Here is a 15,048-nt window from a genome sequence, read left to right as displayed (position 1 = left end):
TGCCTGATTTAAGGCTTTTTCAAGTGTATTTCTTATTTTGCAAAGCTTAATATAAAACTGAATGCACGTTACATGATCATGGCCACCCACATACACGTGTGTTTATTGTGTGCCTTGCTTGTACGTGGAGGTCAGGTGGAGTGACAGCCCTCCACTGTCTAAGTTTATTTTCATACAGTCCATAATGTCCACACAGGTGGAATCCTCCAATGAGACATTTCTTAGATCATTTCTCCATCATCAAGCAATGTGGGGTGATACTGTACTGCTGCCCTGGATGTCTGCAGCATAAGGAATGGGCCAGTGAGTGAAAATGATGACACTATTAAGGAAAACTAGGTATAGTGGAATGCTAGGTGACAAAGCTGGTGTTGATGAAGCCAATAGTGAGCTAAATGCCTGGCTTTTTGAGGATGGAAAGAGTAGGTGACCTTAAAAGAGGAACATTTGCCTAGACTGGGAAAATTATAGGTGGTTGGAGATGGTAGAGATGGACATCAACATCTCTGCGGCAGTGTCAGACCCAAAGAAGAACCCTGTCCGTCTCCCAGAGCACAGAGCAGGAAGCCAGCCATAAGGGAATCAGGGCCCAAAGTGTGTACACCTCTAACTGTTCTCTCAAGCTGAATCTGCCCACTAGGGAGATGCTAGGCTCAGGGATCAGCCGGAGCATGACCCATTCTCTGGGATGACTAGCTCTAGAGCAGGAAGACAGAAACAAACTTTACATCCTGCAGGTCAGAAGTCTGATGATGGGGCCTGAGTGGGCATTTGTAATTATGAAATTAAGCTACTGCTCAGAGTGACCCGGATTGTCTGCACTCGACAGTGGCTGGGATTTCTTGCTGCTTTTTGGAACAATGGAAAAGCACTATGCCTTGGCATGCTTTAAAGGGACATCAGAAAATAGAAATGAAATTACTTTAATGTTTAAACTCCTTAAGTTTTGTTGATTGCTTCCATTCTGTTTACAGCCTTCAGCAAGTTACTTAAATTTTCAATTCCTCATCTGTAAAATGAAGTCAACTAGGAGAAGTTCATAATACTGCTATGAAGATTCAAATATTTTAGAAAACTGCAACAAACAATGGTTAAATTATATAGTACTCTGTCTAACACGTAGCAACAATTATATGCATGGTACCTGCTAGAATTTTCATAGTTTACTTGGACCTTTTCCTGAAGGTATATTTTATGACCTTCCTTGAACGTGACTCCAGACTCTATATTCACACTGTTTGACAACAAACATTCACTGACTGTCCCATTTGTACAAGTCATTATAAAAAATTATAATTATAAAAAATATATTAATTATAAAAATTATAATTGTAATTATTAAAAAAGTGATGTTTTTCTATCCATGCATTCCACTTAACATTATTAAATTCATTATGTTATATATAACACATTTTAAAGATTGTAGATTTTAAGAAACTTACCAAGTCTTGGAACTAGTTGGAAACAAAGTCATTATTTTTATCCTTTTTCCTAAAGCACAAGAACAAGTCATTTTTTTCTGTGTGTGAAGCCATTAGTCACCATTTTTCATGTATTTTTTTTCCTACGTGTCCAATAATAAAGGACAGAGAAAAAACATGGTGGAAACATGTAATTGCTTTCATGGCAATTGTGAGGTTCACATGTTATAGGAAGCCCTCATCCTGCCTGGCAAGGGTGAGGTCCTGAGTTCCTAAGAGAAAAAAAAAAGAAAAAGAAAAAAAGAAAGAAAATTAAAGAAAAGAAACAAAGAACGAAAAGAATAGAAAAAAGACCTTATGGCTGTACAAACATTTTTATCAGAAAATAAGTCAGATTTCTGAGCTCATAGACCTACCCACAAGACTGAATTACTACAAAAGAAAGATATAAAGGTTTTGATCTTAAGGGATTTAGTTCCTTTTTAAGAAAAGATAATGAGACCTAGGTTGATAGAATCAACTATGATGAAATATAAAGATTTAATCCTCAGGACAGTGATTGACCAGGAAGGAAAAATAAGCAAGCAAGCAAACAGACAAACAAACACAAACTTACATATGAAGCAAATTTTAGCAAGAAAGACTTGCACAGGAAAGTGAGTCTGAGAATGGGTGTACTTCTAAGAAAGCTCAAGTAGCAGGTCTCTCTCACAGAGGAGTGGAATATCCTGGATTACAGATTATGGTGGCTCTGTGCTGCTGAGGGTTTTTTGTCTTCTGAGCCTGTTGAAGATAGGAACTGATGTGATTTTCATTATAAAAACCATCACTTCTTGCAATGATTAAAATAATATTGAATTGAACACGAGATGACAAAGCATAGTATAAACTTTTTTGAAATAGTGATGAACTTTAGAAAAACATTTTATAAATGTCCTGATAAATCCTGTTTTAACTATAACACAGATGATCCAGCTAACAAAATGTACTCCATTTGAGAGAAATGAATTTGATGTTTAAAATGCATTGAAAGTTAAACAATTGGAATATTGAAAATGCTGCTGCCCAGGTATTTCATATTTGCATCTATTTGCAACAAATAAAATTTCGAAACATAGTTTTGAGTAAGATGTCCAGTAGTTTTATACACACTTGTTTTCTTTAGGCAAAATTTTATAATTTAAAAATACATAGCATAGCTGGTCAGAGTTTCAACAGCCCAGTAACTTCACAATTAGAAACTGTGTCTAAATAGGAGGGAAATGTTTCTGCAACTTTTGAGCAAATTAATTAGAACGAGAGAGGCAGGAGAGAAATAAAAGACATATTAAAGAAGCTATCACCAGAGTAAGGAACACATCAAGCGCGAAGTGAGGCCCGCTGAGTCGTCAGGCATTTTTCAGTGATTCTGCTCACAATGGTCTGCTGCATCCCCTTCAGTGATGTATTCAAATTAGCATTTCCTTTCTTTGTGTTTACAGTCCTGCCTCCCACATGCAGAGAAACACACCTACCCACGGAGTCTTCAGAACATGCAAATCACTGTGCCGCTGTTGCTCACAGCCTCCAGCTCCTGAGTCTGTCTTTCAGTGACTTCAGACTGGAGTACTCGCGAACAGGGGACCTGACTAGGTCCCGCCCGTCCGTCATGTCCTTCCCTTCCTGCTGATGCTTCCCTGAGGAGCAAAGCTCTGAGGACAGAATTAGCCATGTATATGCTAACACAGGACAGGGACCCTGGGGCATGGGGCTTGTGCATCGCTAAGCCAACATGGGCTAGAACACAGGCCCTGCGCCTTCACCGGCTGTGGATCCCAGGACAGTAGCTGTCAAATTGAGGTACAGAGCAATCTCTTCGGAATTTTGTTAAAAATCAAGTGCTCAATCAGTGGCTTTAGGGGACTTCTGAGACGCTGTCTTCTTAGAAGCTTCCAGAAGGTACTAAAGCCAAGGCCCCGGAATAAGCCACTTCCGATTACCAAGGCTTACTTCCTGTTGTCTAAGGAAACTATCGTGCCTTCCTTTCCAGCTGCTATACAGAAATGAACACAAAAGTTGAACACAAGAACTGGTGTCTATGGAGAGTAGATTTTCAGTACACACCTTGGGTGAACCAAGTGGCTCCTCAACATTGTTTCACATCTCCAGTACGGTTTTTCTTGGGATAAGGTAATAAAGACCTAAAGAATTCCCTTGAGGAGGGAAAGTATTTACACTGAAGGTAAAAAGGCCTTTAAAACACTCCATGTAATAATAATTAAGATACTGCAAATTCCCTCCCAGTATTAAAGAATTAATTAATGATATTGAACTTGACACCTTACTCAGGCCCTGACCTTGGGCTGTTATGACCTTGAGGCAGCTGGCTGTCACAAAGACAAAATGCCTTGCAAGGCCTAAGATAATGATACCACCTTGTATCACCGCAAATCTGCATTTCAAAACCAGCAAAATGCAGCTGTCAGCCTGTCAAAATTCATTCAGCTTCAACCTAACTGTGTTTTGATGTTTTTCACCACCAATTTGAAGAGTGACAAATGGGGGAATGGCTTCTTTAACCTAATGAAACAGTTACCATCTCTCAAAGAGGTGCCTCTCTTTCTCTTAGATATCACCTAAAACAAGAGGCACAATGTCAGTGTCACAGTGGAAACCGGGGCTCATCTGTCACCTGACCTCCCATGTCTAGGAGGTGGATCCACACGAGGAAGGAGGGAACACGCTCTCCAAGATAGTGAATCCTGATGCTTTGAGAGTCTGATTCTTCATTTAACTCCACACAAGGTGTTTTTGGTTTCTCCGTTTCAAAGTAAATCTTTAACTACTACATTAATAATCATGAAGGTATGTCTCCCTTGAGAAATGGGCAAGTCCGCATCTTGTCATGAGTTGGAATTCATTGGCTCCTCTTTAATATTAATGCCTCTAAATTTGTTTGTTGAATGTCGCTTTAGCACACATTTTTTTAAAGCTAAAGAAAGACTATTAATAATATAATTCATGTATGAAATGTTTAATATTTAACACTATCTCCTATCGGCTCCCAATCTAATATATTAATATAGACACCTCATTATGCTAAAGGAAATGCCTCATGATGTTAGAAAATGTTATGGACCCAGAGGAGCAACGTCGAGTTAATTACTAAAGAGTAATCTCCATCTGGTAGATTCCGTCTTCCCGGCTTATTCTCTGATAGGTCTCCAGATGATCTCTGAAACAGTCTCCTTAAGCACGTGAAGGTTTCAGAGGTTATTAGTAGTAATTGTGTTGCACAACTGAGGGATTTTGTTTAGGGCGATGGAAGCGGCAATGTCATTATTAGTTGATTAGTGTGAACAATCTTTGACAATATGTAGCACCAGCCATGACTCCAACTGGTGGCAGCTCATTATTCTGATTGCTATTTGATTTGCAGTGCTATCAACCACAAAGTGAGCGACATGGACCAGGAAAAAAAGCCATAATTGGAGGATGTTGTTTTTGAGCACATGCCAATGGGAGACATGAGGCCTTCATTGTTTAGGAAAGTGAGTCTGCATTCAGCAGTAGAGACTTGGGGGTCGAAGCTAGGGGTTAGACTTCTAATAAAATAATGCATGAGATTTGCCGTCACTCGTCCTGCCTCTGGGGGATATATAACAGGATCAGATTTTGTTTTGTCAAATTAGATATGAAACAAACGAGCCATTCGGGTCCTGTTATCACACTTGTTGAAGGGTAGCTTTGATGGCAAAATTGAAGGGAAACATACGAGGAAGGACATACTAAAGTGGTAACTGTTAGGAAAAATTTAGGAATTGAGACTAGAGGTTTTGGAAAACCTTGAGGATGATGGAACATTCAGGTTAGAAATATTTCCTTAGCGAGGATTTTGGGGCCACATCAGCAGAACCCAGCCAGGCTTCTTTCTCGTCGGCCACTTTGTCTGGTCGCCCACCAATTCTGCTTAATAATAATAATAATGTGAAAAGCTCCTTTTTGTATAGAAAAAAGTTATTGTTGTTCTTCTTGGCTTCTAGGAACTTTTTTTTTTTTTTTTTTTTTTGGAACATGTGTTATTCCCTGAGAGAAATTTATCATCACTTTACCCAATTTTACTGATTCAACAGACCATGGGGAGGGTAAAAGATTTTTAAAAATCAGCAGCCACGTAAGTCCACAATGCTAAATTCAGTCTGAGCCACACATGCCATTTGTCAATTGCAACCAATGGTGAATTTGTGCTGTTGAAAGTGCCAGAGTTGGAGGAAGGGGGAATACCCAGAGCACCTCGCAATCTGGGGGTGTGGCCAGGTGTGGGAGGCCAGGTGCCACATTTTCAATACATCAATCAGTCCGGTACAGAGAAAGGGAGTTGATGGGACATGCCCAGAGTCAGTTATCCTTCGGGTTGGTCGCAAGTCTGAGAAGGTTAGACCTGGAAACGAGGGGCCCGTTTTATTAGGACATCATGATGATTTCTTCCTTGACATAGTCTTACGATTCAAAAATTAAAAATAAACCAGAACCCCTAAAATAGACCAGAACCCCTAAGACCTAATACTGCATCTGATGCAGAGATTCTCGTGGGCTATTTTTCGACTGATTTCTTCTCAAAATGCGTATCCTCATGCTTACAGCTCCTCATGTTTCTGCGTGTCCTGAGGAATGTGAAGCTCAGGATCCTAAATGTGCAACAGAGCTGCCTGTGCTTTCCAGCTCCACCAGCACTAAGGTGCTAAGCAGCGCCCCAAGTCTGCCTCTGGGCCCCAGATTCTCGGTGACAGCATCAGGTTGTTCTGTACGTGGGCGCTCCACTTGGTCACTAAGCTGCAAGGCACTTGTGGAGCTCAACCCAGGCCCTGGCATGCTGGAAGTCTCTCGAAATGTGAGCAATAACAGTAATGATTAGCGCTGTTACTCGTTATAATGATCTTATCAGAACACTAAGGCACTAATCTATTTTTAATGATATCCTTTAGTGAACATTTCAAAGGATCAGTAGAAATCAAATACCAAATTGATTTTTGCCAGAGTGATGTACAATGAAGTCTAGACCTTAATGTGGGCAGGATTAGCTGAAAGGAGGGTGGGGAGAAACTGGGGCTTTGTCCTTCCAGAAAGTGCTAATTAACATGTAACAGAAAACAGAAAGATGTTTTCTGAAGACAACTGAAGACAGCTTTCTAAAATAACTCCCAACAAGTTGCATAAACTGGAGAAAAAAAGCTTACAGAGTGACACAGCAGTGCAGAGCAATGAGGTAAAAATATATGAATGGAAAGCAGAGATGAACGATGAATGTGCCATCTAGGAAACACTTTAAGTTGTGACACTGGAGAGTAATGATTTTCCAGGGAGGTTCAGGACAGTCCCCACGGGGTCGGGATGCATTTCTAGTCCAAGTCCTATGGTGGTGTTTATTTTGGAGGCAGAGGCCTCTAACTTCCATGGCATTTCTCAGAGGACAAGGCTAATGTGTCTTTTCTACTGAAGTCTGAGTCTGGGAGTTTTTCGGTTTGTGCTCTGCCTGGTGTTCTGAACATATTTGTAGTATGTTTGTACCTGTAATGCCTGTAATGTGTTTGAACTTCTAGTGTTCATTGGATGATACACAGCCAGCGTTTGTCTGAATTAGAGTTGCTCGGGATTTTCATGAAGGTGTCCAGGACTTGCCATTTCAGCAAGATCCTGAAAGGTGCTGTAAGTGCTATAAAGCTGTGGTCCACACTGAGCCTCAAGGCCCGAAGAAGTAGTAGTGTGGAAACTGAAGTGGTCTCGGTCACCTGGGCAACACTGTTGTCCAGTAGGCTGGCTGTCACCGGAGCAGACCGTCGCAGAGTATAACTCTCAGCGCAGGAAGGCTTGCCTTCTGCTCCTGCTTAAAACAAATGGAGACTCAGTATTAATGGTGAAGAATTGGGATTTCAGCTCCTGATCATGCCTATGTAAGAAAAATCCAGTCTGCTTCATTTGCGGTGTGTGTAAAACCACTCTTCGCTTTTGCCAACAGGTTAAAGGCCGCTGCTTGGAATCTGTGGCCATTTATTCCACTACAAACTGCACTTCTGGGACTGGAAGTTATATTTCCTTATAACCACACAGAAGTGACTTTTAGGTAATACAGCGAAGAAAAGAGGATGAACACATGGCAGATGTGTTACCTACGAATTCATAAATCCGACAGTCCTTTTGTTCCAAATCTCCTGAAAAACTGAATTCTATAATTATAATACTGAGGATCTCAAATAATGATTTGATGTTTCATTTATAATTATCAAAATTGAATGTGTCTGAGAAAGATTAGACATCAAAGAAAGCCCAATGAAAAATTAAAAAGAAACACAGCTTTTGAAACAATAATTATGTACAATCAGACTTTAATATACATGGATTCAACCAATTCTGAGTCAAAAATATTGAGAAAACACTGCACCCATACATTACATGTGCAGCCTTTTCATTATTATACAGACAATAACATCAAATTATTTATACAGCATTTACATTATATTAAGTGCAGTAGGCCACTGAGACAGCTCAGTGGTCTAAAGTGCCTGCTTAGGCAAGCTTGGGTGAGCACAAGGACTGCAGTTCAATCCCTGGCACCATATGCTGTGTCAGTCCCACCCCTGGTGTGGGTTGAGATGACCACAAAAAGAAGTTACCTCTATTAACTGCCATAAATATTCTATAGATGATCTAAAGTATAGGGAAAGAATATGCATAAGGTTCAGTGGTACCTCAATTCACAAATGCTTTTGTTTGTAAATAATTCAGTTCACAAACAGAATTGTGAATTCAGGTCACACATGGCCAGATTTTATTTTTGTTTATAAATTCTGCAAAGGGTGACAAACAATCGTGGCCATTTTTCCCATGCAAACACACACGTGGCCCTCTTTCCCAAAATCATGGAACTAATCCTAAGCCAAGGTAGCAGTGTGCATGAATTACTGTGCCTTTTCAAATGAGCAACTTGAGCACTTGTAGATTTCAGCGTCCATCCCTTTATGGGGAGTGGGGACACATACATTGTCTGGGGTCCAGAATGGGTCCCACGAGAGTGACCGCTATGGTTATGCTTCCAGTTGCCTTCTCACATTTAGAATAAATTCATTTCTGTTCTTAGAAATGTTGGAATCACTTTCCTAATTGCCTGCTCCCTCTCACCTCTTCATCTTCATCTTGGGTCCCAGAACTTTGCTGCAGAGCCACACACCGCTCAAGGACTTTCCCTGGGATACGGTGTGGGGCAGCCAAGATACCCTTTCATTAACCAGGGGACTGTTACTTCACTTCACAAATAAGTATCGCTCATGTTGTGAGCAACACATTTTACTCTCTTGGCTCAATCCCCAGTCTTGCCGTATCTGTAAACTTGTTTCTTCATTTAAAGAAGGCAATTTCTTTGCCTTCCTTTCCCTTTTAAAACCCCTCTTCATTTCCACCACTCTCATGGTAGCTTTTGTGGTTCAACTATCTCTTTTTTCACCCAGACTAACTCCACTATCTGTGTCTCTGGTTTTCTTCTCTCCCATCAACTATGGGCCTACACTTCATCAGTTATCCCTAGCAATCATACAGACAGTATGTACCTGCCGTAGGCAGTTCAGAAACACCTGTAAACACTCCTGCATATGCAGAATCATAACTATCAGAGATCACATGACCAATAACTTCGTGTACCTGATAGAGTTTGCCTGCTTTACGCCCTTCTTACATTTCCTTCTGTAGTCTCCGCTTTGTTTTCCTTCTGGACAAGTTTTCTTCCTCCATCTCCCCAATCTCATTCTCTTCCCATGTGCTGTGTGTGAGAACTTTCCTGCCTTGCTCATGACCAACTACACAAAGACAGACTAATGAAGGAAGCCTTATGTTGTGCTGGGAAGCCCACTGCTACAGTTGCTCATGACCAAGATTCCTGGGAGGTTTTCTATGTATAAGGACACTAAGACAGGTTCACTCCCAGAAACCACAGATTCCCATGACTCACAACTCTGTGGTCTCAGAAATAACCTGACTTTCTGAAGTCTTCATTAGACATCAAGGGAGTCTGACAACTGCCTCTCTCTTTCCTAACCTCGAGATCATTGTCCCAAAACTTGACTTCTCGGGCTGGGGGGATAGCTCAGTGGTCTAAGCACCTGCTTGGCAAGCTCAAGGACTCAAGTTTGATCCCCGGTACAACATGCTGTATGAGCCCTGGAACATCTCGAGCATGTGCAGGCCCCGAAACTGAGTAGAGTGGCATATGCCTGTAATCCAAGCACTGCAAAGGCTGAGACAAGAGGATCCCTATAAGTCTGAGCTGCATAGCAAGACCTTGTACCAAACAAATAAATAAATCTTAAACAAAACAAAACAAAACGTGACTTCTTTGTCTTCTTCATTCTTTCTCATGAGCGTCTGACAGAGTCCTGCAAGTTTAACCCTGTTTGCATATCTACTTCTTGGAAAGCTGGACAAACACACTGAGGAATTCTGCTCTTCACATTTTCCAGTGAAGAGTATCTTTTAAGATATCCAGCAATGTAAAGATCCAAATATATCCCTCAACCTTTGACCACTCTATTCTATTTCTACTTTTAACTATGTATCTATTTTAAAATTCTCTTCTTTTGGTTTATATAAATTTACCCTCTATTTCTCTGATGATATTTTTTCCTCACTTCTATTTTTGATTCACCTCACCCTTTTTAGCAAAGTCACGCTCCAACACTGTGGCTTCCTCTATTTTTTTTCTGCCATTCTTTATCTCTGATTTCATGGTGCATTCCCTGTCTGTCATTTTACAAGAATTTCCTACAAGAATTGTTTTTATTCTTCACCATATTCCTGAATTTTCTCTTTGTTATTCTGAATTTCAACTTTCACATTAAGTATCCCCCAAACTAAACTGAACTTTGATTAAGATAGTTTATACAACAGCTTTTCCTGCTATCTCATAAGTTTTGATATAACAGCCTGAGTTTAAACTTTTTTTTTTTAATGCATTTGGTGCAGGGTCTCACTCTGCAGCTCAGCCTCATAGTGATCCTTCTGTTTTCAGTCTTCCCAGCACTGGGATTTCAGGTGTGCACCACCAAACCTGGTCTTTAAAAACTATAGGAATTGTAATGAGTATTTTTATTTTGGGTCACTATCTTCAAAGATGCTTCCTGTATCTGGGTACATTGTATACATTATAAGCTCTGTTTTCCACAAGAGAAGCTAGAAAGTCCTCTAGCTTTCCCGTGATAGAAAGGGGATTGATAAATGACTGTGCCAGAAATCAAGAAAGAGGACGAGCTATGAACAAGGACCCATGAAGAAAATACAAGTGTGTGGAGTCAGAGGAAAATCCTTCCTGTGGCATGTCATGTGGTCCAGGACCTGCTAATCACAGATGCTGCTATGAGGGACAGATTCAAAGACGAGTGAGATGCAAAGCCATTTCCATGCAGAATGGTAGGGAAGACTGTAATTATCCTTTTTTTGGACTCTGGTTCTGCAGAGAATGTGCATCACCCTGTGAGCATGCCCTGCCATGCCTGCCTGGACTGCTCGGCTCACGCACCAGTTCAAGTCTCTCAAGCTTCTTCATAGTCAAGCACGCTTGCTTGCCAGCGCTCCAGTGTCTTGGTCATGTACCCTAGATGGCGCTGCCCTTTCTAATATCATGTCTCCTCTTGGTGGAGTGCTTCTTTCCACTGAAACTACGATTCCAATAATCCACAGCGAGAGCTTAGTTACTAATCAAATGACAACTTTTCAAGTGACAGAAACTTTACCTATAATGAGGTTTATTCTCTTTTGCTACCAAGATTTCTTTGGCCTCTGACTCCACAGACTTGTACTTTCTTCATGGGTCCTTGTTCTTAGCTAGTCTTATTTCTTGATTTCTGGCACAGTCATTTATCAACCACCTTTCTATCACAAGAGGATCATTTTCATATTCCTGACTTTCAAAACTATATTTCTCTTTGAGTTTTCTCTGAGCCCCTGGCCCCAAGCCCATTGCCCCTGCATATCTTTCTGGATTCTTGCCTTGTGACCCGCAGTGCTAGCTAGTATTTCCCCCTCCAGACTTACATTCTTTTCTTCTACCTCATTGAATTGTTTCACCAACTACCAGAAAGGGAGCACTAAGATTTTTTCCTGCTTCCACTCATGCATTTCACACTCCACCAAGTTTTATGTCCTTCCCTTTCACTCACCTTACCATCGCTACAACTGCATGCCATCCCATGTCTTGGCTTGGATTTCAGCAGTCTCCTAGCAGGTGTTGCTGACCCTGCCTGTGACGTTCTCTGTACCTTTCTCGTGTGTGGTGTTTTTGTACAGTGTCGATCTGATCATGAACCATCTCTGTTTACAGCTATTCTGCTTCCCACAGACTCCAGGAAGATTCTGAAGTGGGTCCTAAAATAATAGATTTGTGGCCTCGTTATACTTCTTCACAGGAGGTCCTCCAGATATGCTGAGTATGTCTGCATTTGAGGCATGTGCTGTTCTCCTTGTTCCCGAACTAACGTCTTGTCTGCCAACATGGTAAATGCACATCTCTTCTTGATGAGCACTGCCTCTGGCTCCCCAGGCTAAATTATAAATTACACGGTCCTTCTATATTCTCCAAGAATTTGTTGTTTTGCTTCCTTATAGATTTTAGGATAGATCACCATGTTTGTTTTTAATTCCCAGTGGACCCCTCCTTGCTGTACAATATGTGATAATTTATAATACTATGCAATAGAATGCTGTACAGTACTGTATGGTATGCAGATTAAATGCTCTGCCTTGCTCCTTTATTACAAGGCATATTACATAATCTATAATTATAGAATGAGTGAACTTGTGAATGAAAGCTCTATTATTCTAATTCACAAGTAATTTTTGTATGTCTTTTATATCTCTACCTTTTCCTACCAGTTTTGGCATGCACTTCATTTATTATATTTTGACTCATTGCTTGGGGACTGAACCTACCACCTGCCACCACTCGTAACATCTTTGCAAAGTCAGTCATAGCCTGGGTGAGCACAATTCCATCAAGCTGCTGCATGAAGCTTGGCAAACAGACCCTTTCACAATGAATACCAGAATCAATGAAATTCCACAGGGAGGGAGAAAGGTCAAACACTGATCACACATTACTGATCACAACATCTGCGGATGTTCCTGTAGAATTTGAATTTCTAAACGAATACTACCTTCTTGCTATTAGCATGCATAGGAAGATGTGAAAAAACCTGACAATCATGTTTGGGAATTCAAACACAATGCACCATCTTAGAGGCCCCTACATGGCTACATGCAAACTAGATGTTCCTTCAGGCTTTCCTCATCCACTTGTACAGTGCATAGCTGTTGAGGTATATAACATCTGAAATTTGAAATGTCAGTTTCTATTAATGAAAGAGATGGAGTAGCAGACTTGATGAAGGCTGACCTGCTATGCACTTCGAATGATTGGTTAGGTACACAAGAAGGAATTAATTCGACAAATGCAATCTGTGCTGAAGATGGCCATGGGCCCCTTAGGTATTTTAAGGAAACATTGAGGTTTTGTTTAAGATAATGAGCCGGTTCTTAAGAGCCCACGTCTCTGAACTGAGTGTAATAGCAGAATAGTTAAACTGTGTTTTAGAAAGTCAAAAGGAAACTAGTTATAAAGAGCAAGAAATTACTCTTTCTTTGGTATATTACCCATGCTTATTTCAAATGCTTAAACAAAGACTGTCAAACAAATGGCTGCCCTTGCTATACACCTAGAGCTTAAACTCCATATAATAGTCGTTCAAATGGAGCACCCTGGGAAACAATTAGAAATGATCCGCTTTCAGCTATGAAGTATTATTATGCTTCAAAAGAAACAAGGATTCAGAACTCCAGATGAAAAAAAAGGGATATAATTAAGATCTCTAGCGCATGTTAGATCACTATCGGTAGCATTTAGTACATGCATATATGGAGACTGAAGGTATTTTAGAAGCAACTGTTGTGTACAGAATATAAGACCTAGTGCTTTGAGAACACAAAGATTCCACAGCCTTTTGTCTTGCTTATAAACTCGTAGTGGAACTCTAATATCTTACTTTAGGTTGTTTTGGTTGCATTGGGGTGAAATCCAAGCTTTGGGTGCCAGTGCTCTCGTCCTGAGCTCCAACTTCAACCTCGATTTACCTTGATTCCTACTTGCTCAAGAACTGAGTAGTGAATCAATGATCATTCACCTTTATTATTGTGTTCACACAACAGAAAAGAGAGAACTATTCACAATTACAGATGAGAGGAAATAAGGAGATCTTCGGTCTGTTCCTAACATCCGACACTTTCCCTTTCCAAAGGAGCGTCCACAAAGTCCCCCCACAGCTGATTCAAGACTGGCTACACAGGAGGCCAAGGGCAGACTTTTTAAGTTTTAAATAATGGCCTGAAACCCAACCTATATTTTTGACTTTTTACAGGGAGACTCTTTATATCCTCAATAATAGAAAAGTGATGGTAAAATGCGTGACATAAAAGGACAGAAGTCAATCTTGTGTAGGCACTGCTTCCTTTTGTAAGTCTGACCTCTTTTCTTTTTGTGTTTTAGGGAAAGGTCTACATGGTCTACAGGGTCTCACTGCATAGATCGGACTTACAGTGATTCTCCTATTTACAGCCTCCCAAGTGCTGACAGTACAAGCGTACACCACCACGCCCAGTCACAGTTGTCTCAGCGCACCCCGGGGGCAGAGCAGGTGCGGCAGGCCGGGGAATCGAATTCCGCAGCCCTACATCTGCCTAAGTAAATGTATGTCTGACCTTGACTGAAATATTTTCACAAACGAAAAGTCCCTATTTAGCGTCTCTACTCTCAATTTCTTGCCACTCATTCAGTCCTTGTGTTTTTTTTTTTTTTCTAAAACACATCTAACAAGAGATGGATTAATCATCTCTGTCCTCTATGGATCAAGTAATCTCATTGCTTTTAACCTTATTATTGTGGCATTCTGGTAAATGAATGTGACTACGCGGTAATGAAGCCTTGGGCCCCACCACCACATGTCAAGAAATCGCCCGCAGTGCGAGAAAGACATTGATCAAATGAAAATTACACATTCCCAGTATAATGATCACACTTTTCAAGCTAGTAATTCAGGAGATGTTTCTGTCATTGATGCAGTTTCAAGCTTCCAAATTTAACCATACTCAACAACAAATCACCTCTATACTATTTCCTAGGGAAGTCGTTGCGTTGCCCTTTCTTCTTGACTCAAGGGGAAATTATTGAGTGCTTTGTTGAGACTGGATATCATGTCTGCTGACCTTGGCCTTGTTATCTTCTTCAGGAATAAGAAACAGGGTATATTCTGAAAAATGACTTTTTATGGGATTTGGAAGACAGAAGAGTAGTTCCATGGCAGAACGTTCTAACTGTTGTATGCAGAACATAGGGAACATTTAGTACAGAGCTCACTTTCAAAGTTCATTACCAGAGAAATAATTAAGAACTAGTTCTTTGAGAATGTTTAGATTTCACAGATTTTTGCCTTGCTTGGGAAACACAGGAAAGAGGACACTGCCAAGCATGAAAATGTGACTGTCATTTGGTGAATGCCTACAGTAGGTGAGGTTAGGTGTTATGAATGCATTGCCTTCAGTATGTAACAATAATGTA

The sequence above is a fragment of the Octodon degus genome, unplaced genomic scaffold, assembly GCF_000260255.1.
Source record: "Octodon degus isolate 3935 unplaced genomic scaffold, OctDeg1.0 scaffold00105, whole genome shotgun sequence".
Taxonomy (NCBI): domain Eukaryota; kingdom Metazoa; phylum Chordata; class Mammalia; order Rodentia; family Octodontidae; genus Octodon; species Octodon degus.
This window is presented reverse-complemented; position numbering follows the sequence as displayed.